The 26,109-nt window shown below is 32.4% G+C and overlaps 1 pseudogene across 1 annotated transcript; it reads left to right on the top strand.

Annotated features, from left to right (window-relative positions):
- Positions 1-5,828: 5,828 nt before the first annotated feature.
- Positions 5,829-18,366, top strand: LOC149417791 (pfs47 receptor pseudogene; annotated as a pseudogene). The gene is made up of 3 exons (XR_016303165.1): positions 5,829-6,077; positions 9,498-9,641; positions 17,267-18,366. The product of XR_016303165.1 is annotated as a pfs47 receptor pseudogene (transcript).
- Positions 18,367-26,109: the final 7,743 nt, after the last annotated feature.

The raw sequence follows: 26,109 nt of genomic DNA, 5'->3' as shown, positions 1-26,109 counted from the left end.
TACAAAATAATAACACGAATAAAGTAAAATGAAAAATATAGGAGTAGACAAAGGTACATGAAAGCAAAGACATATGGTAGATATAATATAAGAAAATAAAGTGACAAGTCGAATCAAGTCAAGAATACTCCGTGGGTCAGGACCACAGGACACTTATAATATTCCGTCACTTGTTTAGCGACTGGCAAAAATTATTTAGACTTATCCCAAAAAAGTTAAGGTTTCGACTTGAGTTGACCAGTCTACACATTCTGGAAAATGGTGAATAATATCCATAATTTGTCGAATGATGGTTGAGAAAGAGCAGTTCATTATTTCTGAGTCTTTGCGAGGGGATATTGAAGGGAATGAGTTGCAGTAGCGTAGGTGAATCAATAATACCATTTATAATTTTGAAGAAGCAAATGAGGTCATTTCTTTCCCGACGGACCTCCAAAGGAGAGAGGTTTAGAGTTCGTTCAATTTCATCATATGAGTATTTGCCTTTTTCTAAACCTAGCCTCCTAGTAATCCCTCTTAAGAACCGATGTTGAACAGATTCAATGCGTCGAATGTGGACAGCATAAAAAAGAGACCAAATAACACAAGCATATTCAAGATGGGGGCGAACCAAGGAGCAGTAAAGAGTTCTAAGGTTATTTACGTTTTTGAAGTCCGAAGTGATTCTAGTGATGAAACCAAGTAGTTTGAGCGATTTATTAACGATTGCAGTTATGTGATCCCGAAAAGAAAGCTTGCTATCAAGAGAGACACCAAGGTCTTTAATAGATGTAACAGTTGCTAAGCAAATATTATTAAGTTTGTATTCGAAGACAATCGGTTGTTTTGATCTATAGAAGGACATAATTTTGCATTTATCGACATTTAGTTTCAAGCAATTAATTTTACACCAATCATTGAAAGAGTCGATGTTCGATTGGAAAAGAAGGCAGTCATCGTGATTTTTTATTATATTTAGAATCTTATTGTCGTCCGCAAAAAACCAAAAGCGTGTATGAGAAAAAATACTAATTATGTCGTTTATAAACAAGTTAAAAAGAAGCGGTGCTAGATGTGCTCCTTGAGGTACGCCGGACGTTATTTATAGATATAGAAGGCGCCTTTGACAATATTTCTATCCCAATCCTGAAAATGAACTTCTAGGCCTTGGCCTTCCCCCCATGTTTGTCGAATCTATTATCAAGGCGATGCCATACGTAGTAATGCAAAATAATGTGTTTTTGGTTTGAAAATTTGGTCGCCTAGAAATGTTTCAGATGCTTTAATTAAATACTGCGAATAGAATATATTTTGGACTTTGAAACAATCGAGTATTTTTTAGATAAGTCTTTTTATAAGCCCAGAAAAAAATAATGTATAAGGCCTATGAAAACTGCTTTAAAGTTCAAAATCTCATACTTACGAACCCATTTTCGGTTATAATTTTATTGTATAGTATGAAAAATTAAGTTATTTATAAAATGATCGTTAACAAATTAAATATTTTTGCCTGAACATCCACAAAATAAAATAAAAGGCACTTTTTGGCCATGTTTTTTTCTTGCATAAGTTAAGCGGGAATTTAAACCTTATCGCCATCTACGTATGGGTTGTTATTGATAGCGGCTGAATTTAAAATATTACACGACGTAGTGCGTCGCCTTAATCTATTTCTAGATAAAAAAAATTTCATTGAATTTCCAGATATTTCTCCTCAAAGTAGGTCTATTTGGAAGGGTTTACCACAAGGCGATGTATTGTCCCCCTTACGGTATAATATATACACATATGATATGCAATATGCATGTCACTATTCCCCCACAAGTAAAAGTTACTGAGTTCGCAGATGACATAGCTTTCTTCTTATCATCCAAAATCATCCCTATCGCCGTCAAATATCTTAACGAAGCCATTGCTAACGTTAAATAGTCTTGAAATTTCAACCCAAAAGACTCAGTCTGTCACCTTCTCAAACCGCCATAAAACCCCCCCGTTCAAATTTTATTTAACAATCTCCAACACTTCTGAAGTAAAATTTTTGGGAGTAACATTTGATAGGAAACTTAAATGGTCTTCCCATATTAATAATTTAGTTACTAAATGCGAAATTTTTTTAAATATCATCAGATCATTATCTGGCGTTTGGTGGAGAGCTCACCCTACTTGCATTAAGTTGCTTTACAACGCACTTATTCGAAACCATCTCGACTATGCCTGCCCACTTTTAAGTACTGCCTCAAAAAATGTACTTTTTATTATTATTATAAATTAGAAAAAATCAATCTAATTCTTTGCGAATAATAACGATGCTATCGTCACCCATCAATTCAATTCCAGTAGAATTTTCTGATCCTCCTCTTTATTTAAGGCGTCAATTATTTGCTGACAAATTTGTTCTTAAGTGTTTAAATTCTAAATGTCATCAGGTTATCCCCAGCGTCTCGTTGTTCATTGACTCAACCCATTCATCTACAATCAGAGATTCAACTAAACCTCTTCCTGACATCTGTAAAAAATTTATCTCTCTCTCAGAGCTTCACATCATCCGAAATGATCTACTTCCCTTATACAAATTAAAATATAGTCACGTCACCCTATCCCCAACAATATTAGAAGGGATCGGAATCCTTAAAAATCATTTCAATCTCCCGGCCCGAACTGTCAATAATATGTTCAATGACATTATTTCATCTTAATGGCCCAACTTTTCTCTCTTATTTACTGATGGATCCAAATCTCCCGACTCTCCTAACTGTGGTATAGGTATTAACTTTTACCACAATAATTCTAATGACAGAATATTTCATTCAATTTCAAATCAATTTTCAATATTTTCAGCCGAGTGCATTGCAATAATAGAATCTCTCAAATATATAATCAAAAATAATTGATTATATATTTGAGTGATATAATCAATTATTTAATATAATCATAATTATATAATCAAAAATAATTGATTATATATTTGAGAGATACATTTGAACATTCCCTCGTTCATTCTGACTCTCTAGTTCCCTCCAAAAACTTAAATCCAGTCCTCTTCTTCATCCTGACGATCACTTTGTATGCCTTATTCGAGTGATGATAGCCTCCATTCAAAACTCTGGTAAAACTGTAACTCTGATTTGGATTCCTGCACATGTTGGTATCATGGGTAATGATACCAACATGTCCAGGATGATATTGCGGATGCCTTGGCAAAACAAGGAGCGTCCAACCCTGTTGTTACCCTCGTAAACCACATTCCCCTATCTGACATATTTTCCATCATCAAAGATAGATCCCGCAATGTTTGGTCGGAGTATTGGCACATTGCTAGTCAATCCAAGGTAGCCTGCTAAGCTCAATACAAAGGACTATTCCATAAAAACCGTGGTTTCAGCAATTCCCTCATTTTTCCATAAAATAAATTTCTTCACTCATTAGAATGAGGATCGGACATTGTTCCGTTCCTTCCCATCTTTTTAAAATTCACGTCGTTGACTCCCCAGATTGTACATTCTGTGGTCTAGAAGTGGGAACTTTAGATCACATATTGATCACATATTACCATGAGATGCTATTAAAAAAAATGAATAATATCGGCATAAAAGGCAACGCGATTAAATGGATCACCGACTACTTAAAAAACCGTCCTCAAGTGGTAAAAATCAATCGTGTTAATAGTGATCAAGAGATTACAAGCTTTGGAATCCCCCAAGGTACAGTGCTTGGACCAATTCTATTTACTATATATGTAAACGATATTTTCTTTCAACCTTTACATGGTCAAATCACGTCATACGCCGATGATACAGTATTAATAATAAGTGATAAGACTTGGGAAAAAGTAGAATTAAGGGCCACAGAAAACATCAATACGCTCAAGAATTTTTTCGACACTAATTTACTGTCACTTAATAATGAAAAGACATTTGTAATTCCATTTGCAATCCATTCAAATGATACTCCTAAAAATTTTAACATTGTCATACTACATAATACTAAAATTCACAGCCAAAACTATTGCAAATCAAACTGTGCAGTACTAAAAAACAACAAATAAAATTAAATATCTAGGAGTAATTATTGATAAAAATCTAAAATGGAAGGAACAAATATGTCAAGTAGTAAACAAAATTAGAAAATTAATGTATATATTTTTAAGAATTCGAAACTTTTGTCGGTAAAAAATCTATATTTAATTTACTATGCATTAGTTCAATCCACTTTACAATACGCTATTATTAGTTGGGGATCCGCGTATAAATGTAACCTTCTTCCAATTGAAATTATACAAAGAACAATTATTAAAAATATATTAAAAAAATCCTTTGACTACCCAACAGAACGCCTGTTTGAAGAATTTCAAGCACCTACATTTAAAGACCTATATATTAAAAACTTATTAATCCAAATTATAAAGAAAAAGATAAATATCAATTTTTAAATGAAAACAGAACGCGACTTAGACATGTTTTTCTATGCCCAAAACTAAATACGTCTTTTGCACAACATCATTTTACTTACCAGGGAAGAACTTTTTTCAATCGTCTACCAGAAGAAATCAGAAGCATTAATGATAAAACCCGAATACTGTTCTCTATCAAGAGACACTTTAAAAATATTCTGAAAAAAAAACTACTGTCACTTAATTAATCTCACAAATATCCTTAGTTTTCCATAACTTCCTTTCTTTTTTAAAATTTATTATATGAATATATATTCCTTCACTACTATCAAAAAAAATACTACTGCAAACATACATTTATGTACAATTTATTATTTAAGTACTAACTAACAACAACATTTATGTACACTCCCCTTCCATACACAAGCAAATGCTTTCAATGGAAGAGTAGTAAAAAGACCCAAGATGTAAAATGAATTATGTACCATGTAAACATATTATTAAAAAAAAATAATAATTACAAAAAAAATAAAAAAATTTTGGTTGTCCCTCTCTAAACAAATATCCTCTCTTCTATCAAGCCTTATCTAAAATTGCCTCCCCTCCATTCAAAATCTCATCTCTTCTAAGTCTGAACTCGACTCCAATTTTCATTATACTTTTGAAATTTGCCTATTTAAATAAAATTAATATTTAAATTCACCTTTCATTTCTCAATAATTTTAAATGATGGCCAAGAACACCCTTGAAGGGTGAAAGCCAGAAATAGTGAAAAAAAAAACCTATTATTAAAAGAAAGTCTACCTAAATACACTTTCATTAGTCAGTAATGTGTTTTATGATCAGTACGTATTTGAGGATTTTGTTAACGGGTTTTGTTATTTGGTTACACCGTTGTGTATGGGGCTGGAAAAATGATAAAATATCCGCCTTCATTCACCCAAGACCATAAGTGATCAAGGTTCAGTGGCAGTTTTCTCTAAGGAATGTACGTACACTGAACTCCCTAACAGTAGCGAAGACGTTAAATACAAATATTTCATACGAACAATATTCCGGGTCGTAGAGTAGAAGGTTCGGCTGTATTTTCAGGCTCTTTTGTTGCGGCACACCTTCCACTAGCATTTTTACCCTACATCATTGTGCACGTGACACCCGAGCTTTTATAAAATTTGCCAGATTTCACTTCACATAGATGTTATCTTAATTAAAAAATAAGAAATTATTATTATGTATGAAACAATTTTTGCTATTGTCGTTAAATAAAAAAATATCGTTGGGTTTCATATCAATGTTAATATATTTTTACAAATATGTGATACATTTGCAAACATTAAAGTAAAAACTGATGAGATTCAACCGATATGTGAACGGAAACTTAAGTTTATTTATTTTTCCTCTAAATTTTGTTTGAACCTGGATAGATTATGTATATTATTACAGTGTGTCGAAGGTATAAATGCTATACAAGGAAACATCAAATGATTGTTGGAGTTTTGGTTTCTCAGATTATCATTGGGTCAAAGCCTCCGGCTCCAACTGCAACTTCCCCGGAGCCATCGAAGCTGGACACGACAAGGATGGGTCTCCCATCTACGCCGGCAGGGCCAACCATAGGGGAGAAGTCCTCCCCGCTAAGGTCATTCCCTCCAAGTGCAAAGCCTACGTCGCTTTCGGCAGTCTGGAAATCGTCAAGGACAATTTCGAGGTACAAACCCTTCTTTATGATTTTTTATAATATAAGTTCGTTAACCTATCTTAACATAATCAAACAAAGTGACCTATTTCTCTCCTAACCTCTAATAAGTGAGTTAATGGACGCCAGAAAGAAAGACAGTTTGACGAATTGAAGATTTCTCGAAAATGAACGCTTGACAAAGTGTAAAAATAATAATCCAGTAGTTTTAGGAGATACATTACATCACAAAGATATTCATGTCTGACCCTGTAAATAAGCAAATAATAATAATAGGTTGTTTTGGTGGTCCTTTTGTTCAAAACTTTGAGTTGTATTTACAAACGAAACAGGTCAAAAAACTTGATATATATATTTTTCACAAAATTACTAATTTTTCACTTCATAATTATGAATGTACTTAAACACCAAGACCACAGAACACAAATGAAAATTGAAATATGAACAAATATTGGCTCAGCCTGTAGAGTTTTCAAGCGTTTGTATTAATTAGTTTCATTTCACATTTTTGGGGTTTCTAAAGACTTACCCTATTTATTTTATACCATACAAATTGAATCACGGTTTTATGTACTCGGGAACACACTGTTTCAGGTTTCATTTCTTTCTGTATCATTTTCTTCTAACACTATATTCTACGGAGAAACTTTAACAAGTTTCTTTTCTGTCCTTCTTCTACTATCTTTTCTTTTTCGTATGAATATTTTCTACTGTTTTGTTCGGTTCGGTTGTTTGTATTTAAAGAAAAAAAACTTCTATTCTATTCTATTCAATTTTACTATCTCGAATATTGAAGAATATTTATGCAGAAAATATTTTTGTTCTTGTTTGTGATCTTATTTTGTGTTGTCTACACGAACACGTCTTCTCTAAAAAACTTATACAAGACATACTTATACATCATACTTTTGCGCAATAAAAATATAATGATTATTGTGATTTTTGGAATTAGAGCATAATCCAAAGCAGTTAAAGTGATTCTAGAATACATTTTCGATGATACAGGTACTTTTTGATGATGAACTAAAACCTTCATCTTGTTGCTGCAGTTTCGGGGTACATATTAATATCTTTATAATAGACTGACTTGAGTAAAGCCTTTGATACAATTTCCCATAAAGTTCTCATTTGGTAATTAGGAAAGCTTGGTATACGTGGCAATATATTAGCCTTGTTTAAAAGCTATCTTACTGGAAGACAACAAATTGTTAGAATAAAATCCTTCCTGTCGGAAAAAAATAATGCAACAAGTGGAGTTCCACAGGGTTCACACCTTGGCCCAATCTTATTTATCTTGTTTATAAATGATCTTACAAAAATATTTCATGATGTATCTATCTTACTTTTTGCTGATGACTTCAAAATTTATAGAACTATTCAAAATATTTACCATTGCAACATTCTTCAAGAAAATATCAACAAATTATTAATTTGGTGTAGTGAAAATAGACTTCATTTAAATATCTCAAAATGTAAAACAGTTAGATTTTATCGAATAAAAAATCCAGTGATTTTTGATTAAAACATTGATAAAAATGCTTTTGAGACATTAACACAAATTAAAGACTTATGCATCACTTTTCAAATAAATCTTTCATTTGTTAATCACACAACAGAAGTCTCTTATAAGGGTTTAAAAATGTTGAGATTTATAACTAGGCTAACCAGAAATTTTAGCAATATAAAGTGTATTAAATTGTTATATTTTGCCTATGTAAGAAGTGAACTTGAGTACAATTCTCCTGTCTGAAACCCACATTATAATATACATGTACAAGCTGTTGAAAAAAAACAAAACAAATTCTTACGTTTTATAAATTTTAAAATAGGTATTCCAGCAATTATTTTGAACTACAACATTCTGTTAAATTATATGAATATGCTCAAATTGCCAGACAGAAGAATTTTTACTGACTTGGTATTTCTATATAAAATTCTAAGTGATTAAGTTGATAGTTCGGTATTGCTAGAATTGATAAGCTTTCGTATTCCACAACGTAATACTAGAAATCAAAATTTATTTAAGTGCAGAAATTCTGGGACTAACTACAATATGTATTCCTCTTTGCCCAGAATACTAATGGAAGGAAACAATTATACCAAGTCAGTGGACATCTTCAATTAATCTTTAAACAAATGTTGTTAATGAAGCTATTCAGTTATGTACAAAAAATAATGTATATTTCTTAATATTCTCATGTAAAAGCCCCGAAAAAAGGCGTTAATAAATAAATTCGCACATAATCACTTTAATTGCTTTGATTGTCTTGGATGCTGGTTTTCATTTGTATGCCCCATATACGGGTTGTCCCGTTGTCCTTGAATGTCTACTAATTGTTATTTTATTTATTTTATTTATTTATTTATTATTATTACATTTATTACATACAAGATATACAAATATAAAAGGAAGCTTTGACTGTCCAACTAGGAAGTTTCCCGTTTTAGGACAGTCAAATTGGCAGGTTGCGTGTAGGTACCAGTAGGTACATGTAAAATATAAAATAAAATTAAAATATAAAATAAAATTAAAATATAATATATAAATGTAAGAAAGAAAAATTGTTAATGTGTGTTATATTGTTCATTACATATTTTCATACATGTAGTTGCTTACGCGCATAAATAAGCGTCGGAACCTATATGCCGATGCCTCTTATTCTCACTCAGTCTAAAAATATGCATGTTTTTGGATTTGCATGATATTTCATTACAATAATGGGCGAAAAATTTATATATGTTAAATACGTTTTTCGAACCTTATCAAATTGGCAATATAGACAGATGTTCGAAACATTGTTATAATAACCCAACCTAACCTAACCTAACCTAACCTTTATTAACCTTACCTGTTTTATATTTCTTTATTTGTAAAGCATACCTAAATACCTTTATTTTATTTTTCGAGTTCGGCTAAAATAGTACCTACCTAGTATTTGCATAGAGTAAATGGTAAAAATTCTAGCTACTCAGGAATACCAACAAACGAAAATGTCATCAACAGAAATTATTTCAGCTGTCATCCCATACAACAAAAGTGTATTTAAAATTTACGTAATTAAAAATTTCTCAAATGCAGTCAGTTTCCTTTTATAGTAATTAAGGTGAATCAAAAGTATTCAATTAAAAATATTTCGTATTATCCGTGGCCAGCTATTCCGAATATTTACCAACACAATTTCCCGAATTCATTACCACAGCAATAAAAAATTATAAAATGTCATGAAAAACCACAAAATTTAATATTCGCTGTATTCGAGGAATTATTATTAGAAATTAGTATCCAGGCATTTAAGGACATACCGCTGAGAGATCTTTCGTAACCTCTCCCACTTTCTCATAAAAAAAATTGGTTAATAAGAGTTCTCAGCAACATAACCATGTAAAAGTGTTGCTATTGAAGCCTAAAGCTAAAGATGTGTTAATTTGAAGGTAATGGTCCAGAAGAAAATCTGCTGGCAGGCAGCGTCCAACGGAAACGTGCCCAATGGAGCTATTGAGGTTGGACATACTGAAAATGGAGAGATCCTGTACCTAGGCCGCGTGTACAGCGATGGTGCCCTCACTCCTGGAAAGGTATGATCCTATTTCATTATATCGGGCGGGACGGTTTTGGGTACCAACGCTCCGGGTACCATTTATTGGATAACCAACACCTCTGCCATAGGTTAGCAGGGGTGCACGGGTTCATCGAGTGAGATGTGTTCATGATGCGCCTGCCCACCAGCTGCGTGCGTGCCAGATCGGGATAGGCTGGTTTGGGAGACCCTTTGACCTCTCCAACTGGTCTGTCTTGACCAATCGCCTTGCGCCGATATATTTAATTGTCCGTCACTTCTGGACACAATGATCCCTAGAAACCTACCTACCCCTCATACCTTTTTCCTTCCCAGAACTTCCTCTCCTTCGTTTCCTTAAAAAGTTCCTCCACGCGCATCCTATAGATTACATAGGGTGACTCCTGTGTAAACAAAAACAGCAATAATTGAAAGTGAGGTTATGCAACATGTTGGAGGCACCCTAAATGTTATAGGTTTTTACTTTACTTTAATTTGTAAATTATATTTTTCATCATATTTTTTCATTTTATCAACAGAGTGCATGTCAAAAATCGCTCCACTAAAAAATACAAAATTTAAAGCCTACAAAAGCTGATATCCATAAAATTTATCTATAAACAGGTCCCCGAAGATCAGTAAAGAGAATAATCGAAGTTTGTAAAATCTTAACGCTCTAATTTTACAGAGTTTACAAGTGTTTAATTCAACTGTGGAGTATCAGAGTGTTATTGTCGAAATAATAACCTTTTATTCTAGTCACCGTAAACAATGTAAACATACCTGTGCGAAGACAATTTTGTATTAATTTCCAGTCAGCCATAAGCGGCCGCTAGCCTAATGGTGAGCGAATCCGCACATAGATCCGAAGGTCCTTGGTTCGATTATTAGTAATACTAAGTTTTTTTTTTTCCTGCGACATTATTTAAATAATTATGAAACAAGATATACGAGTTAAGCAGATCATCCAAATCAAGACGCTGATTTACAACCTACTTACTGTGGCAAGTTAGCCCTATTACCTACTTGACAGCTGACAGGCGCAACTCATAAACTTATCAACTAAACATAAATAAATAAAAATATTGAATTGTATTATTATTCAATCGTCATAAAAACCACGTATAATGAAAAATTGTGAAGGATGCAAGCTACAAGCAAAAAATAATGAAGTAATGCCATGCTGTCAATGCTCGCTGAGCTATCATTTCCAATGTCTGGGAACAACGAAGGATAATTACTTTTTTTATTTTTTATAAACATACAATAAACGATGTTGCACTCCCATGAGTTATCAAACTCATTAAGGGATCGCCAATTGGCAGTTTTGAAAATAGAAGAGTAAAAAAAAAAAAAAAAGAGTTTTGTACAGAAAAATTAGACCCAACCCAACCCAATGTGCAGACACAATGTAAGAAGAAAACATTTACAAAACATTTCACAGAAGCAACATACAGACACAACATATGAAGAATCACTTTACAGATATGTCACAAAAAAAATTGTCTTATAAGACTTTATGAATTATTATAATCACTCATTTGATTTATGTACTGTTGGTGTCAAAAAGTTAAAAAAAGTGTCCTCAATGATGGACTATAGAAATGCATAAAAACAAAATCAGGAAAATACATTAAAAAGCCCATCATCTCTGGATGTACAAAGTTTGGTATTTAGAGATAATTAGGATGGCTATCAGAACAGAGTTTGTACTTACCTATGACTCGTTTTCAGAATAGCTTTTGAAAAAATAGGATTTCAATATATCGTTTCGAGGTTTGTTAGAGGCATATACCTGTCTTAATTCTTTAGGCAATTTGTTAAAGTTAGTGTAGGCAATATATTCTAATGATTTCAGTCCGAACTTTGTTGAGTGTATTTTTGATATATGTAGTTTGTTGTGATGTCGTGTATTATATTGGTGAACATCGATGTTATAGTTCAGTTTTATATTTGTGTGGGTGTTACACTGAATAATATTTAAAATGGTGTTTGTTATCTCAAAGCTAGGAACCATCTTAAATGGCAAAACAAGTGCGTAACGGTAAATATATTTAACAGGTATATCCCAAGGCAAGCCAAAAATGTTACGCATGGCTCTATTTTGGATTATTTGCACCTTCGATATCATTTTTTTGGTAGCAAAGCCCCAGATACTCGAAAGATATGCCAAGTGGGAGTGAATCATAGCATAGTACAATGATCGCAGTATGGCTGTGGGAAGCAATCTACGTAGTCTGTACATTACACCGGTCACCGGAGCAATCTTTGATTTAACATGGTCAAAATGGTTTTTCCATGTAAGCCGTGAGTCAATTACAAGTCCTAGATACTTCGTGACATCTGTTTGTTCCAGTTTGTTTATTCCCAGGGAAATGTTTAGGCGTTGTTCTTTCCTATTCCCGAATAGCACATAGTGAGTCTTTTTAATGTTAAGGCTAAGTTTATTGATTCTCAACCACTCGGCTAGATGAGCCAAATCCCTTTCCATGTCTTTTTCCATTTCGTTTAAATTAGTATTATGATAGAATAATATTGTGTCATCAGCATAAAGTTGAAGGGTACCTTTCAACCCCCATTTTGCAATATCATTTATTTAAATCAAAAATAATAAAGGCCCGAGAATCGAGCCCTGTGGTACACCACATGTTATATTTCTATGATCACTTGATTCTTTTCCAATAACAACCGAAGAGCACCTACCCTTAAGATAACTAGATACAAGTTTTAGATTGCTCCCCACGATGCCCAGATATTCAAGCTTTTCTAACAGAATCTTATGATCAACCGTATCGAACGCTTTTTTGAGGTCTATGAAAATGCCCGCTGCATATTTTCCTTGATCTAAGTGTTTTTGAAGAGTAATTATAAAATCAAAGGCAGCACATTTCGTGTTGGAGAATTTTCTGAACCCAAATTGTTGAGGCGTGAGAATATTATTAGTTGTGAGATATTTTGTTAGTCTATTTTTGATTAAATGTTACATCAATATCATTCAACAAATTAAATGATATCGAACAGACGAACAGGAATTGCAATGTTGAGATCCAGATGGTTCCTGATAAGAGGGTTGAAGTTATCAAAACGTCAGTGCTAAAATTTTGTACTGCTGTCAACTACACATTAAAGGAAGATGATATTAAATCCTTCAACCGTACACCTCATCATCCAAATGCCGTTCCGGGTTCTCGACCTAAGAATATTATTCTAGCTCTACCCAGCCCTCGTATGCGTGACGAACTAATATCATAATAACTCATTCATCTACATATGTGTACTTTAAATTCCCCTAACTTATCTGTTGATGATTACTGTAATCGAATCAAAAAGGAAATTTATTTGCAACATATTAATCCCAAATCTCAATTTATAATCATCGTTGATTTTAATCAACCTGGAATTAATTGGACACCTGACATAGCATATAATAACAAAATACTAGCTCATTGCCATGTCAATTTAGTCTCAGTGTACAAACTTCACCAATTTAATCATTTACCTAACAAAAATTGAAATATTCTTGGCTTTGTTCTATCCGATAAAATCAATATTAATATTTCAGCGACAGCAAACTTATCAAAATCGATCACCATCATCCCTGTTTGGAAAAAAATGTAAATTTAGAAAAAAATGCAACACTTACAAGAAAATCACTATCCCGTTAAATACAACTTCAAGAAAGGTGTTATGAAGGATGTTGTCAGGATTTAAGAAATGTAAATTGGATCTCACTTTTCAGCAACTGTCATCTCAACAATTAGGTACAGTTATTCTACAAAACACTATGGGATATTGTAGATAAACACATTAGAAAAAAAAACTCACATAAGGAATCACTATCCCAATTGTTTTAGAGAATCTCTAAAAATGCTCCTCAAAGAGAAAAATAAGGTTAGATTACGGACTAAAACACACAATAACCCAAGGGACCATGCCGAGTTTGCTACTCTTAGAAAAAGATAAAAAAGAAAATACTTTGATTTAGCCACTTTTCATTATGTTTAACGAATCAATATCTACAGGAGCTTTCCCAGATTTATGAAAAAATACCCATTTTGTTCCAATACAAAAATCTGGTGATCAATCTTTTGTGATAAATTATCGACCCATTAGTATTTTATCATGTTTTACAAAAGTCTTTGAATCTAATAATATAATAATAATAATAAATAATAAATATCTTTATTATGACAAATTTTCAAACAATAACTATAGAAATACATGTAAGACTGTTTTGTGTACATTGGTTTATAAATTAGAAGAGTATATAATTTTATCAATGGAAATTAATATATAAACAGTAGGTAAAATAAATGTAAATAATAGAAATGTTAATGTAGTTATGTGTTGAGGTTTATCATAGCCCGCCTCACTAGGCTTAGCCTGTGTTGAGGCAGCTATCTACCAAGTTTATTTATAGTACTATAACGTACCTACAATTATATAAAAATACGAACACTCAATAGTTAGGTAGCATCAATATCAATACATCATATACCAAGTTCATTTCTAGTCCTTATAATATACCTACAATTATATGAAAATACATACAATAATTAGGTTGCATCAATGACTGCGAATTTGGATGAGTGCACCGGTAAAGGCCCTATCATTACTTTTAATCCAAATTTTTACGCTATCTTTGAAATTTTTTTGTGAATGACATGTTTTTATTTTATCAGGAAGAATGTTATAAAGTCTAGTCGCAAGATATCTAAAATTTCGTTGTCCAAAAGTAGTGTGCGTTACAGGAATTTTAAGTAAGTCTTTGTTAATGCTTCGAGTACAGCGAGTATTAGATGTTTTTTCGTAGTATGTATGTATATTTGTGTATAAGTGAGTGAGTATTGTTTTTGCGTATGTCTGCCGAACATCAAACACATTCATAATATTAAAGATCAAGTTCGAGTCAGTAATTAGAGGAAAACTAAGAATTATTTTTATGATAGTTTTCTGTGCTTTTATGATTGGGTCTAGTGCAGATGAAGTTCCACCTCCCCACGCTATGATACCATACTCAATAATAGATTGACAGAGTGCAAAATAAACCATTTTCAAGTGTTGTAAGTTGAGGAAGTTTCGTATCGTTCTGAAGAAGTGCATGGTTTTTCTTATTTTGTTTGCAATAATTTGAGTGTGAAGATTCCATTTGAGGTATGGATCAATGGTGAGGCCGAGGTACTTTATCTGAGCAGTGCGCTCAATGTAGGGACACTGACAACATTCTTCAGAATACAAATATGTGTGTATTCTAATAGAGGGATCGTCATGAGGTTGACCTGTAATATTAATGCTTGATGTGATGTATTTGGTTTTCTTGGCATTCAGTGTGAGCGTATTTGTATCCAACCATTTTTTTACAATGCTTATGTCCGTTTCAGCTTTTTTGTAGACAGCTGGCCAAGTGTCAGCTTCAAACAGAAGAACAGTGTCATCGGCAAAACTAACTATTTTCCCCTGAATATTAATGTTACATAAGTCGTTAATATACACCAGGAACAAAATCGGTCTTAATATGCTTCCTTGTGGTATACCATAATTAGTTGAGCAGGTGTTGCTTAATATGTTATTTATTTTAACTTGTTGCTTACGCCCATTAAGGTAGCTTTTAAAGAATTTAAGTTCGTTGTCCGCAATACCGATTTTTTCAAGTTTATTTGTTAATTTACTGTGCGATATGGTATCAAAGGCTTTAGATAGGTCTAAGAAGATTGAAATACATTTTTTGCTTTTATCAAGGTTTTTAACAATGAAATCAGTGACAGCAGCAATATCGTCTGAGGGAGAATAATAACGTCTGTGAGAATATTCCATATTCACACACTTATGCATTATAATCCACAATTATGCATTAATCAACATGGATTTATTCCCAACAGATCCACTAATTCTAATCTTCTCGAATTTTGTGATTACGTTTGTGATGCTTTTAACGAAAGAACTCAAGTAGATGCCATACACACAGAATTTAAAAAGGCATTTGATTAGGTAAACCATTCTATTCTACTACAGAAGCTTGATCGTATAGGTAATCATTGTGATCTATTAAGATAAGCTTAAATCTTACTTGGAAAACAGAACACAGCTAGAACTTATAAATGGGTATGAGTCACCTCCCATAACTGTATCCTCAGGTGTACCCCAGGGATCCAATCTTGGCCTTCTGCTTTTTTAATCTTTATTACTATACTGTGATTTTGGTTTATTTGCTGATGATCTCAAGATTTTCCTCTTCTGATCAATTTATGCTTCAAGATCTTTACACACTACATAGCTGGTGTACTCAAAATGATATGTTTCTAAATATTGATAAATGATACATCATATCTTTTGATCGTAACAGAAGATGAAAGGAACGTGCATATTTCATTAATAATGTTCAATTGAATGCAGTCACCACTATTAGAGATCTAGGAATTACTCTGGATTCAAATTTTAATATTATCAGTGATATCACGAGTAAAAATTTGAAAATGACGGTATTTATACATTGCATATCGAAACCATTCAAAAATTCCCAATCCATTATAACCTTGTACCACTTATTGGTCAGAAGCAAATTGGAATATGGTAGTGTTATCTGGAACCCACACTACTTGAAATATTCAAAAACTATTGACTCAAAAAAACTACAAAAAAAAATTCTAAGATTGTTATCATTTAAACTTGGACTAAATGCCGTACTCCAGTCTTAAGAGGAACGACTCCAATAATTAAACTTTACGACCCTGGATAAAAGAAGTCAATTTGTTGACTTAATAATATGTATACACAAAATTATTCATGACAAGCTTGAAACAACTCATTGTCTGAGCAATATTCTTATTAAAGTTCCTAATAGACGTAATCTAAGGAGTCAGAATATATTCCATCTAGAATTATTTAAGAACAATATTGCATACTTCAATCCATTGTCTCGAACGTGTCGTCTGTACAATTCTATTGAATTTAACCACATAAATATACTTTCAAATAGTCTGGCTTATTTTAAAAAGCAAATAAGCAATAGATTATGAATGTTTGTTTGTTATTTTTACTTACTCTTCTTATTTTTTTTTGCTTTTGTTTTTTGGATCATACATTGAACTGAATGTTTTGTTTCGATATCTATTTTTTTTGCCTTTGTTCACGTTTTGTTGTTTATATTTTTTGTTAATACATAGTGTATAATGATTCTTAAACTGTGCATGATGTGAACATTTTTAAGTGGACTGTTGATATCTACCCCTTTTCATATTTTTTTTTTCATAATGTGTTTTCCATATTAATAGTCTGTAAATGTTAGATAACAATTAATAAATAAATAATACATGAGAACACCTGAGACCCTTTTCTCTTAGAATGAGTTGTTTTGATTATAAAATTATAAAATATGTAAACTATAAAGTTCTGTTATTATTTAAGTTTTGTGAAAAAACTGGACCATAGTGAAATGATATCAGAATTTGAAAAAAACTTTCACAGAGCTTGAAAATTAACTTTAAAATTTGATGAATTGTTCAAATTGAAATGGCCTTGTGAAGTGTTCACAAAACACTAATTTTAACCCATATAGATAATGATTGTAAATGTTTGTTGTATAACTGGTACTCTTCATGTAAACTGCGAAAATAGAAATAAATATGTTTATTGAATATTTTCCAGGTTCACCCCAGTCACGGCTGCTGCTACTTCCCCTTCGACGGAGAAGAGAAGAACTCCACCGAATACGAAGTCCTCGTCCAGCAATAAGCTATCATATCACCACCCATTCCTTGCTAATACATATTATAATCTAAGCCCCTGTATGACACGAATAAATAATTAACTGAACTAACTAATTATTATTCTTTACGTACAACCTATAAAAGGACAACGTGTGTAAATCTTCAATCTTTTAAAAGCACATCAAATCTTGGCTAAAAAACACTGAACTAGATATTTTTTTCTTATAAGTTTTAGCAAAGCTAAAACATTTATATCCATCGAGAGATTATTTTTTATTATTTCACATACATACAAAACAGCGGATATATTTTATTGTTTGTAATGCTTTGTCTGCTAATTCACTTCTTAAGATGTCTTCTTTAAAAACTAGTATTTACCTTATTTTTTGTGTTATTTTAAAACTCTTACATATTTTGACGGCCGGCATAGTCCAGTGGTAACGCATTGGACTGCCATTCCGAAGGTCGCGGGTTCGAACCCGGCGTGCGCAAATAAATTTTATTTGATTAATTTGTGTTATTTCACAATTAATTAATTAAAATAATATATAGTATATTTGCGGCACGTTCCAGAGTGGAAGATACTACCAGTATCGCCCTGGTGTAAGACCACCATTCAGAATTGAAACGTTGCTCCAAATGGCTTTAGCCGTGTTTAGTGACTAGATCTGAATAGCCAGGTACTTCCCCACCTTCCTCTTTCCCTTCCCCACTTACCTTCAGCCTCACAACATCCCCCAATTGGGGATGCCATAGTCTCACTGGCTCCAGACGGGAGCAGTTGGGACTCTTGTGAGGTATTCACTATAAAAAAAAAATATATATATTTCATGCCTAAGTTTCTTGTATTGCATCTCTACAGTAACTCTTTTAAAATAACTTAAATTTATATTTGATATTGTATCTCCATTTAAACAATGGAAATAAGATAAAAATACTTATAATACCCACACTCAGGCTTCGCCTTCGTGGGATTTTTTTTAATTACGTACATTTGTAACAATATTTTTTATACAGTTTTCAATATTTTATGTAACTATCCACGTATGTATAAAAAAATTCAATAATAAATAAAAAAAAGAACAAAAGTATGTGTTTTTATTGTATAAAAAAACCGGTGTTACTTAAAAAATTAATATTATACATTTTTAAACTTATAAGAAAAATTGAAAATTTATAAGTAACATATTAGATCAAATAAAACTATAGGATATTGGATATCTGAACAAAGACATTAATAAAATGAGAGGTACAAGGAACGTTGAGGATAAGCTGCAATGCAGGCGTGAATACAGTATGGCCTAGTCAACATTAATTTCTTATTAGGCAGTGCCTGTTCTAAGAAACTAATAGCTTTATTTTTTGTTATTTAACACATATCTAATAATAAATTATAAATTTAAAATATATATATTACGTTATTATACCAAGGCAGAAGAAAAGAAGTAGAAATACGAATTTAATTTTGAAAGAAAAGAATTTAAAGCGAAACGACGCCATTATTTTGTTAAGGTGTAATATTCATTATAACCTCAAATTTATTTAGGCGTTAAAGGAATAACACAGGGATTTATGAGGTCTACAGGGCAATGCCTGATGCCTTAGACTGGCTCACAGACCTAGGTGTCCCCCTCTGACCCCCCACCACACAAAAGAAGGAGAAGACTCTTGTAGAAGTATTATAATAAACATTTATTTGTATAAATGTATCTCAAATTTAAACAGTACATATAAAACTAAAGCCTTTTTATAAATATAACAATTTAACTTGGTTTAATTAAAAAATCATTTTTAGTTAGAGTAGTAATAAATTATTAAAGTTGAATGTAGCTTAAGTTTCGATGACTCATGTCTTTTTATAACAGATTCACCATCCAGGTATAATGAAAAAAAAACAAATCTCTAAAATGAAATTAGACAATCCCTAAAACGCGCAATGATATTATTTTTGATTTTATTTTTAAGTAGGTACTTTGAATTTAACATTACGGGGTCTACGCCATGTCTACGAGTTAACACTCCACGATGGACAACCCGGTAGATAAAGAAAACTCCAATTCGAACCAAACTACCACCTGGTAGACAAAAAAATTCAAACTTAGGGATGAAAAAGGTTAGAACGGCCCCTCCGTTTGTAAGTATAAGGATAGTTTCTCCAGCGAAGGTCCAACGGAATCGGAAAATGGTTAACGACATCCTTGCAAACATGAAACACATCATTATTTATTGTTAGGCTATAATTTCATCAATTTTTATTATTAGGCTACAATTTCATCAACTTTAATAATTGGGCTACGATTTCATCAATTTTTATTCTTAGGCTACAATTTCATCAATTTTTATTATAAGGCTACAATTTCATCATTTTCAATTATTGGGATACAATTTCGTCGATTTTTAAAATTATTTTTATTTTTTGCTACCTAGCAATCCCGATGAGTTATAAAACTCAGTTTAGAACGCGAGGTAATTACAATTCATAATGGAAGGTAATACAATTTTACATAGATTTATGTTAAATCAAAAATTTTGTTTCACATAAAATACAGTACAAAAATAAAAAAGCGAGGTTAATTTAAACAAAATAACAAGAGAAAACAAAAAAGGATATGTTGTCCCAACTGCGCTGCCGGCTTTTAGGCTGGGGGTAAAACCGACGAATAGCAAGGGTGGCAAGACGGGACGACGCTCGCGACTCGTCGGCTCTTTCCGCCCGGCCGCCAAAACTCTGTGCGGTATATTCGCTTCTATTATCACTAAATTGGTAATAGATCTATTCTGTAGTTATTATTACGCATGACAGCTGTTTCGCCTTAATGCCTGTCTATATTTCGCCTTAATATAGACAGTTTGATAATGCCTACAGAAGGCTAAACTGTTGTCATACAAAATAATAATTACACAGCAGAATTTGTTTATAAATAATCTGTTTTTTTTTTGTAAATTGAATAATAATATTACTTATTTAATGTATAGTAGAAAAACTTAGAATTTTTAATTTGTAACATTTTTTGTGTAGGTATATTATAATTATAATAAATGAATCGTTTCACGATGAAAAACCAAAATACTTGTTTGTTTTCATTAACACTTCCTTCAATAAAAATGTTTCAATGTTTGTTTTATGTTTTGTTTTCAATTTTTCTCGTCAGGATAATAAAAATTAATACTTTTTTTTGTGTTTCTTTATTCATAAACATTTAAATGATTACATTTTTTTTTCTACAGCTACCGTACTAGGCACATGCCCGTATTACTAATTAATTTTAATTGTGCTGACGAAGAAGCAATTGGCGTTGAAACATGTAGATTCATATTGATTGAAAGTGGTGTAAAGAAAGTATTTAATTTGTATATAATTTTCTGTTAAAATATTTCTTTAATATACAAGTAGGTACATTATTACTTCTCTGAATTAGTTCTCACACTCAGTTGCAATTTTGAAAATGACAATTAAATTTGAGTTTATTGATTAAGATTTCATGTAGAACTAACGCATAGAAAAGAAATCTGTCTGTTTTATTTTTCTTTCAATTTTATCTTTAAATTTTATTGATTATTTCGTAACCTTCTTCAAATGTCTCAAATCTATCTTTTCAGTGACTCATCACATATTCATAAAACAAAAATACCTGATTGTTTATCTTATCTAAACACTTCTATTTTGAAATTGTGGCAATTGATGAGGTCTTAGAATTTCTTGATAAAAATATGAGTTGGAAGATTTACGTGTAAAATGGTGAACCTGCCGGAAACAAAAAAAGCAGTCGTTCCTGCCCAAAATTAAAAGGAGCATCAATGATATAAGATGTTCAATGCGTATACATAAACACACACACTCACGCATACACATATATTTCTTTGGAAGACATTACAAAGAAACATATCATAGGTACACACCTTGAAATATTTAATATCTGTAGTAAATATTAAATTAATAAGATTCATGAATTTTCTGAATTTTTAATTATATTTACAATGCAGATAGAATTATTCCAAGAATGCGAAATAACATGTAATGATAACGGTAAAAAATAAAGATTATTTCAACATGTGGTTTTCCAATTAATAATTATCATTTCCTTCAGGCCCGAGGTCACCTTCGGGCATAAACTTAATTTCCTTCAGGGCCTAGGTCACCTTCGTGCATAGGTCACTTTCGGGCGTAGACCTAAAAAGCTCTGGAGAGGGCGTACGTGCGATTTTGCATGAATGGCATTGAAGCCAAATCTACGGTAAGGGGAAATGCCTGGCAGTCATTTTGTATGACAAACTTTTGAAATGATTTAATGAACTATTGTAATTTTATTTTTGTGTTGTGCAGTTATAACGGTTTATGATTGGTATTTGATGAGACAAGAAATGGGTTATGTAATTAAAAAAAGTAGGTTTCAATAATTTTCATACTTCTTCCCCCTGACCCCGCGGCTTAAAATTTGTTGCCTTTAGGAATGTGGCGTGGATGGTATTTTAAGTAAAGTAATTAGGACGTTTTGAAAAGGAAAGGGTATTAAGAGTGGGCAGGAATCTGTGTAAAGGAGTGGCGGACGTTTCTCGGACCCATCTCTACCGCTGCGGTGCAAGGCAATGGGTCGAGAGAGCCCGGCTGCAGAGGTCTCCATCGACCGGCTTTTTCCGAGTCACCCTATGAAACCGAGCACTCCTGCTAATTCAGCAAACTTAGCTTGTCACTTGAGGTGACCTACGGCAAAGGTGTTGGTTGTACAATAATACACCTCCCAAATTACAGTAGGAAGAAGGCATGGTATTATTAAGGATTTATGGGAATACTAAGATTTTAATAATCGATGATTTTTTATTATTTCTTGATCAATTTAATTACTCATTCGATGTTATAATTTTGTCGGAATGTTGGATAAATAAAGAATACACCTCCAAAATTATACAAAATTACTCTGAATATCACACTAACATAAGTTTAAATAAATCAAGCGGAATCGTTGTTTACATCAGAGACGGAATACAAGCACAAGTAGACGAAATTTTATTATCACAAGCAAACTGTCTGAAAATTGTTTTGAACAACAACTTATGTATCTTTGCAATCTACAGATCACCCGCTTTCCAAAACATCGACACTTTTTTGAGCTCACTTCAAGCAATCATCAATAGTTCAAAAAAAATAGAACGTCAAATCATCATAGGCGATCTCAATATTAATACTATTCCCGAATACCATCGTCAAATTACGATTATTTATGCCTGCTTACTGAAAATGGATTCATTCAGACAATTAATAGCCCTACTCGAGAACAGGGCATGAGTAAATCTTGCCTAGACCATATCAATGTTAAAAATGTTAACCTAATCAACTCATTTGTTTTTCACACTACAATTTCAGACCACTACACCACAGCTCTCTGTCTTAAAAACAAACCTCCCACTGATGCTAAAATTAAATATGTCCCTCGAACAAATTACAATAACTTAGTCGAAGACTTGCGATCAGAAAACTGGCAAAACGTTCTAGACCAAATTGATACTGACTCAGCAATGAATGAATTTATCACAAAATTACATTCATATATATCTAAACACACTAGTCACATACACATAACAAATAATCAAGTAAAACTCACACCTTGGATCTCCCCTGGCCTTGTCAAATCTATTCACAGAAGGAATCAATTACACGAAAAGGCGAAAAGATGTCCTGAAAATATTTTAGTATAAGCTCATTATAAAAAGTATAGGAATTTATGTAAACATTTAATTAAATCGACCAAAGAAAATTATTATAAAAAAATTATTTACGAAAATAACTGTACGCCAAAACGTCTGTGGGAAACTTTTCGTAATATATCTAAAACAAAAATTAATAAATCTTCCGAAATTAAATCGTTGTACATTAATAATATAAACTGTTCAGACCCAAAAATTATGGCAAATTTTGCCAATAATTATTTTACTTCAGTGGGAGTCACTCTTGCGAAAAAAATTCTTGATAAACTTAATACTACTGAAATTGATCTCGCTAAGTTTACTACCTCTAATTTCGGTCATAAAATAGACAATGTACAAACAACGACAAACGAAGTCATGAAAATAATTGACGATCTTAAGTCATCAAATGCTTGTGGTCCTGATAAAGTCTCATCAAATCTGTTAAAACTTATTAAATCCTCAATCGCAATACCGATCGCGTTCATTTCGAATCTAAGCTTTAAATCACGAATATTCCCCAATCATTTAAAACATTCAGTAGTTATATTGCTTCACAAAAATGGTGACAAAACGCATGTACATAATTACCGGCCAGTTTCTTTGCTAAATTCGGTCTCGAAAATTATTGAAAAAATTGTAAAAAATCGCCTTAGCACATATCTGGAAGATAATAACATTCTTTCTAATAGACAATACGGCTTCCGACCAGGTTTAAGCACAGAAAACGCTATCGCTAACCTGACAAAAATCATCTCTAATAATATCGATGGAGGAATTAAATGTACTGCACTATTCCTGGATCTAGCCAAAGCGTTCGACACTATATCACATAAAATTCTGTTGAAAAAACTACAATGCGTTGGAATACAGGGTCAACTATTAGTCAGGGTTAACTAAGTGGATGGTTAGTTATTTAGAAAACAGAAGCCAAAAAGTGAACATTAATGATACTCTAAGCGATTCAGCAAATATTAAATTTTGTGTACCTCAGGGAAGTACTCTAGGGCCAATTTTGTTCAATATATATATTAATGAGCTATGTAACAGTTCCCTTGCCGACCACATTATTACCTTTGCAGACGATACGGTCTTGTTATTTGAAGGTAAAAACTGGAATGAAGTTCACAGTAAAGCAGAAGCTGGTATAAACAGTGTTAAACATTGGTTTGATAATAATCTACTCACACTCAACACGGAGAAAACAAAATTCATCCGCTTCAGTGCAACTCAAGCGGGACAACCGAAAGAAACACAAAACATTATTATACACCACTGCAATAACCCAACTACTTGTAATTGTAACACCCTAGAATGCGTAGATAGTATAAAATATCTAGGAATTATGATAGACAAATTTCTGAGATGGGACCTACATATAGACTCAATTTCCACAAAAGTCAGAAAACTTACTCATCTTTTCCTGGGCATTAGAAATATTCTCTGCATAAAAGATCTTAAATGTTTATATTATGCTCTGTGTAACTCATTACTTGAATATGCATCTTTGGGATGGGGCGGATGTATCAAAACAATACTGGATCCCTTAGCAAAAGCACAGAAATCACTGCTAAGGGTCATCCTAAAAAAACCATTTAGGTACCCCAGTGATGTATTATTCAAAGAGATACGAGTTCTTGATGTCAGGCAACTATACATAAAAAAAATTATATTACACACTCAAAAACAACGTCACCACTACCCTTCCATTGATCATTATCACGACACTAGACATTCAAGGAGGAATCCAGTTGTTCCACCTACTACTATGACATCCTTTGCCCAAAGACAATTCTATTACCTTGGTCCAAAATTATTCAACCTCTTACCCGATTTATGGAAATCGAAAAGCATAAGCATTCTGCGTAAATTAGTTTATTATTGGCTTCTAGACTTGGGAAGAGTCGAAAGCGAACTTATGATGACCAACAGATAAACAAAAATGTTCTGTACTCACATTTATTCATTGTTATTGGCAGTTAAATAAAAAATTCCTACCATGCATCTGATTTATACAATGCGATTGATAATTTTTGTGATTGATAATGTTTATACAATATGTTTTCATGTACCTTGTTTATATGTTTCTTGATTATGTATATTATATTATATGTACCTTGATTATGTAAATTAATACACAGCACAGTAACAGCGATCAAATTAAGAAACCCACCTAATATTTTTCTTATATTGTAACTATAAATTGAATTAATCCAATATGTTATCATGTACCCTGATACAGTGTTCCTTAATTGCATATTATTACATGTACCTTGATAAAATTTATCAGGTGTTTTCATAAAAAAAACTAATATTCGGGTGTACAAATATGTCTGAAAAAGTTTTTATTTTGATTACTTTGATAAATATATATTTATATAGACTATATTACTAGCGTAACTATTAATGTAAAGTATGGAAATATAATTCATAACAGCAGCGTGTACAAATGTTAACTAAACCAGGCAATTTGGCTGTCCTAAAACGGGAAAATTTCCTAGTTGGACAGCCAAAGCTTCCTTAATATGTATGTAATTATTTGTATCTAATAAATAAATAAATAAATAAATAAAAATAAATAATAGTTTTAAATAGGAAGAAATAGATTTTTTTAATCATATTTACAAAGTAAAACAAATTCATGTGGTAGGTAAAAATTAACGCTACGCGATCGTAATCACGATGTCGTGCATTCATCATTTGTCCAGAAAGAGATAGTATTTATATTTACATCGAAATACGTTTTCATGAAACTGATAATGGATGACTCTATTAATTGATTAATCTGTTCTGTTCTAAGATTTGATTGCCTAAAAAGGGCTGAGGGGAATAATATTATTGTGCCGAAATTTTTATTAATAACTTGAAAGCAGGGTTGGAATTGTCTTGTTTTGTCAATTTGGGAGGCGGGTTTGGGTATCGCCGCCCCGGGAACTATTTGTTGGATTTGGTGATTCAGCAGGGGTACCCGGGTTCATCGGGTGAGGTGTGTTCATGACGTGCTTGCCCACCAGCTGTGTGGTTTGCCAGATCGAGAGAGGCTGGTTTGGGGAGACTCTTTGACTTCTCCAACTGGTGTCTCACTTCCATCACTCCTGG

Source organism: Hesperophylax consimilis, chromosome 14 (genome assembly GCF_061612785.1).
Source record: "Hesperophylax consimilis isolate HC1 chromosome 14, BYU_Hcon_1.0, whole genome shotgun sequence".
NCBI lineage: Eukaryota > Metazoa > Arthropoda > Insecta > Trichoptera > Limnephilidae > Hesperophylax > Hesperophylax consimilis.
This window is presented reverse-complemented; position numbering and strand designations above follow the sequence as displayed.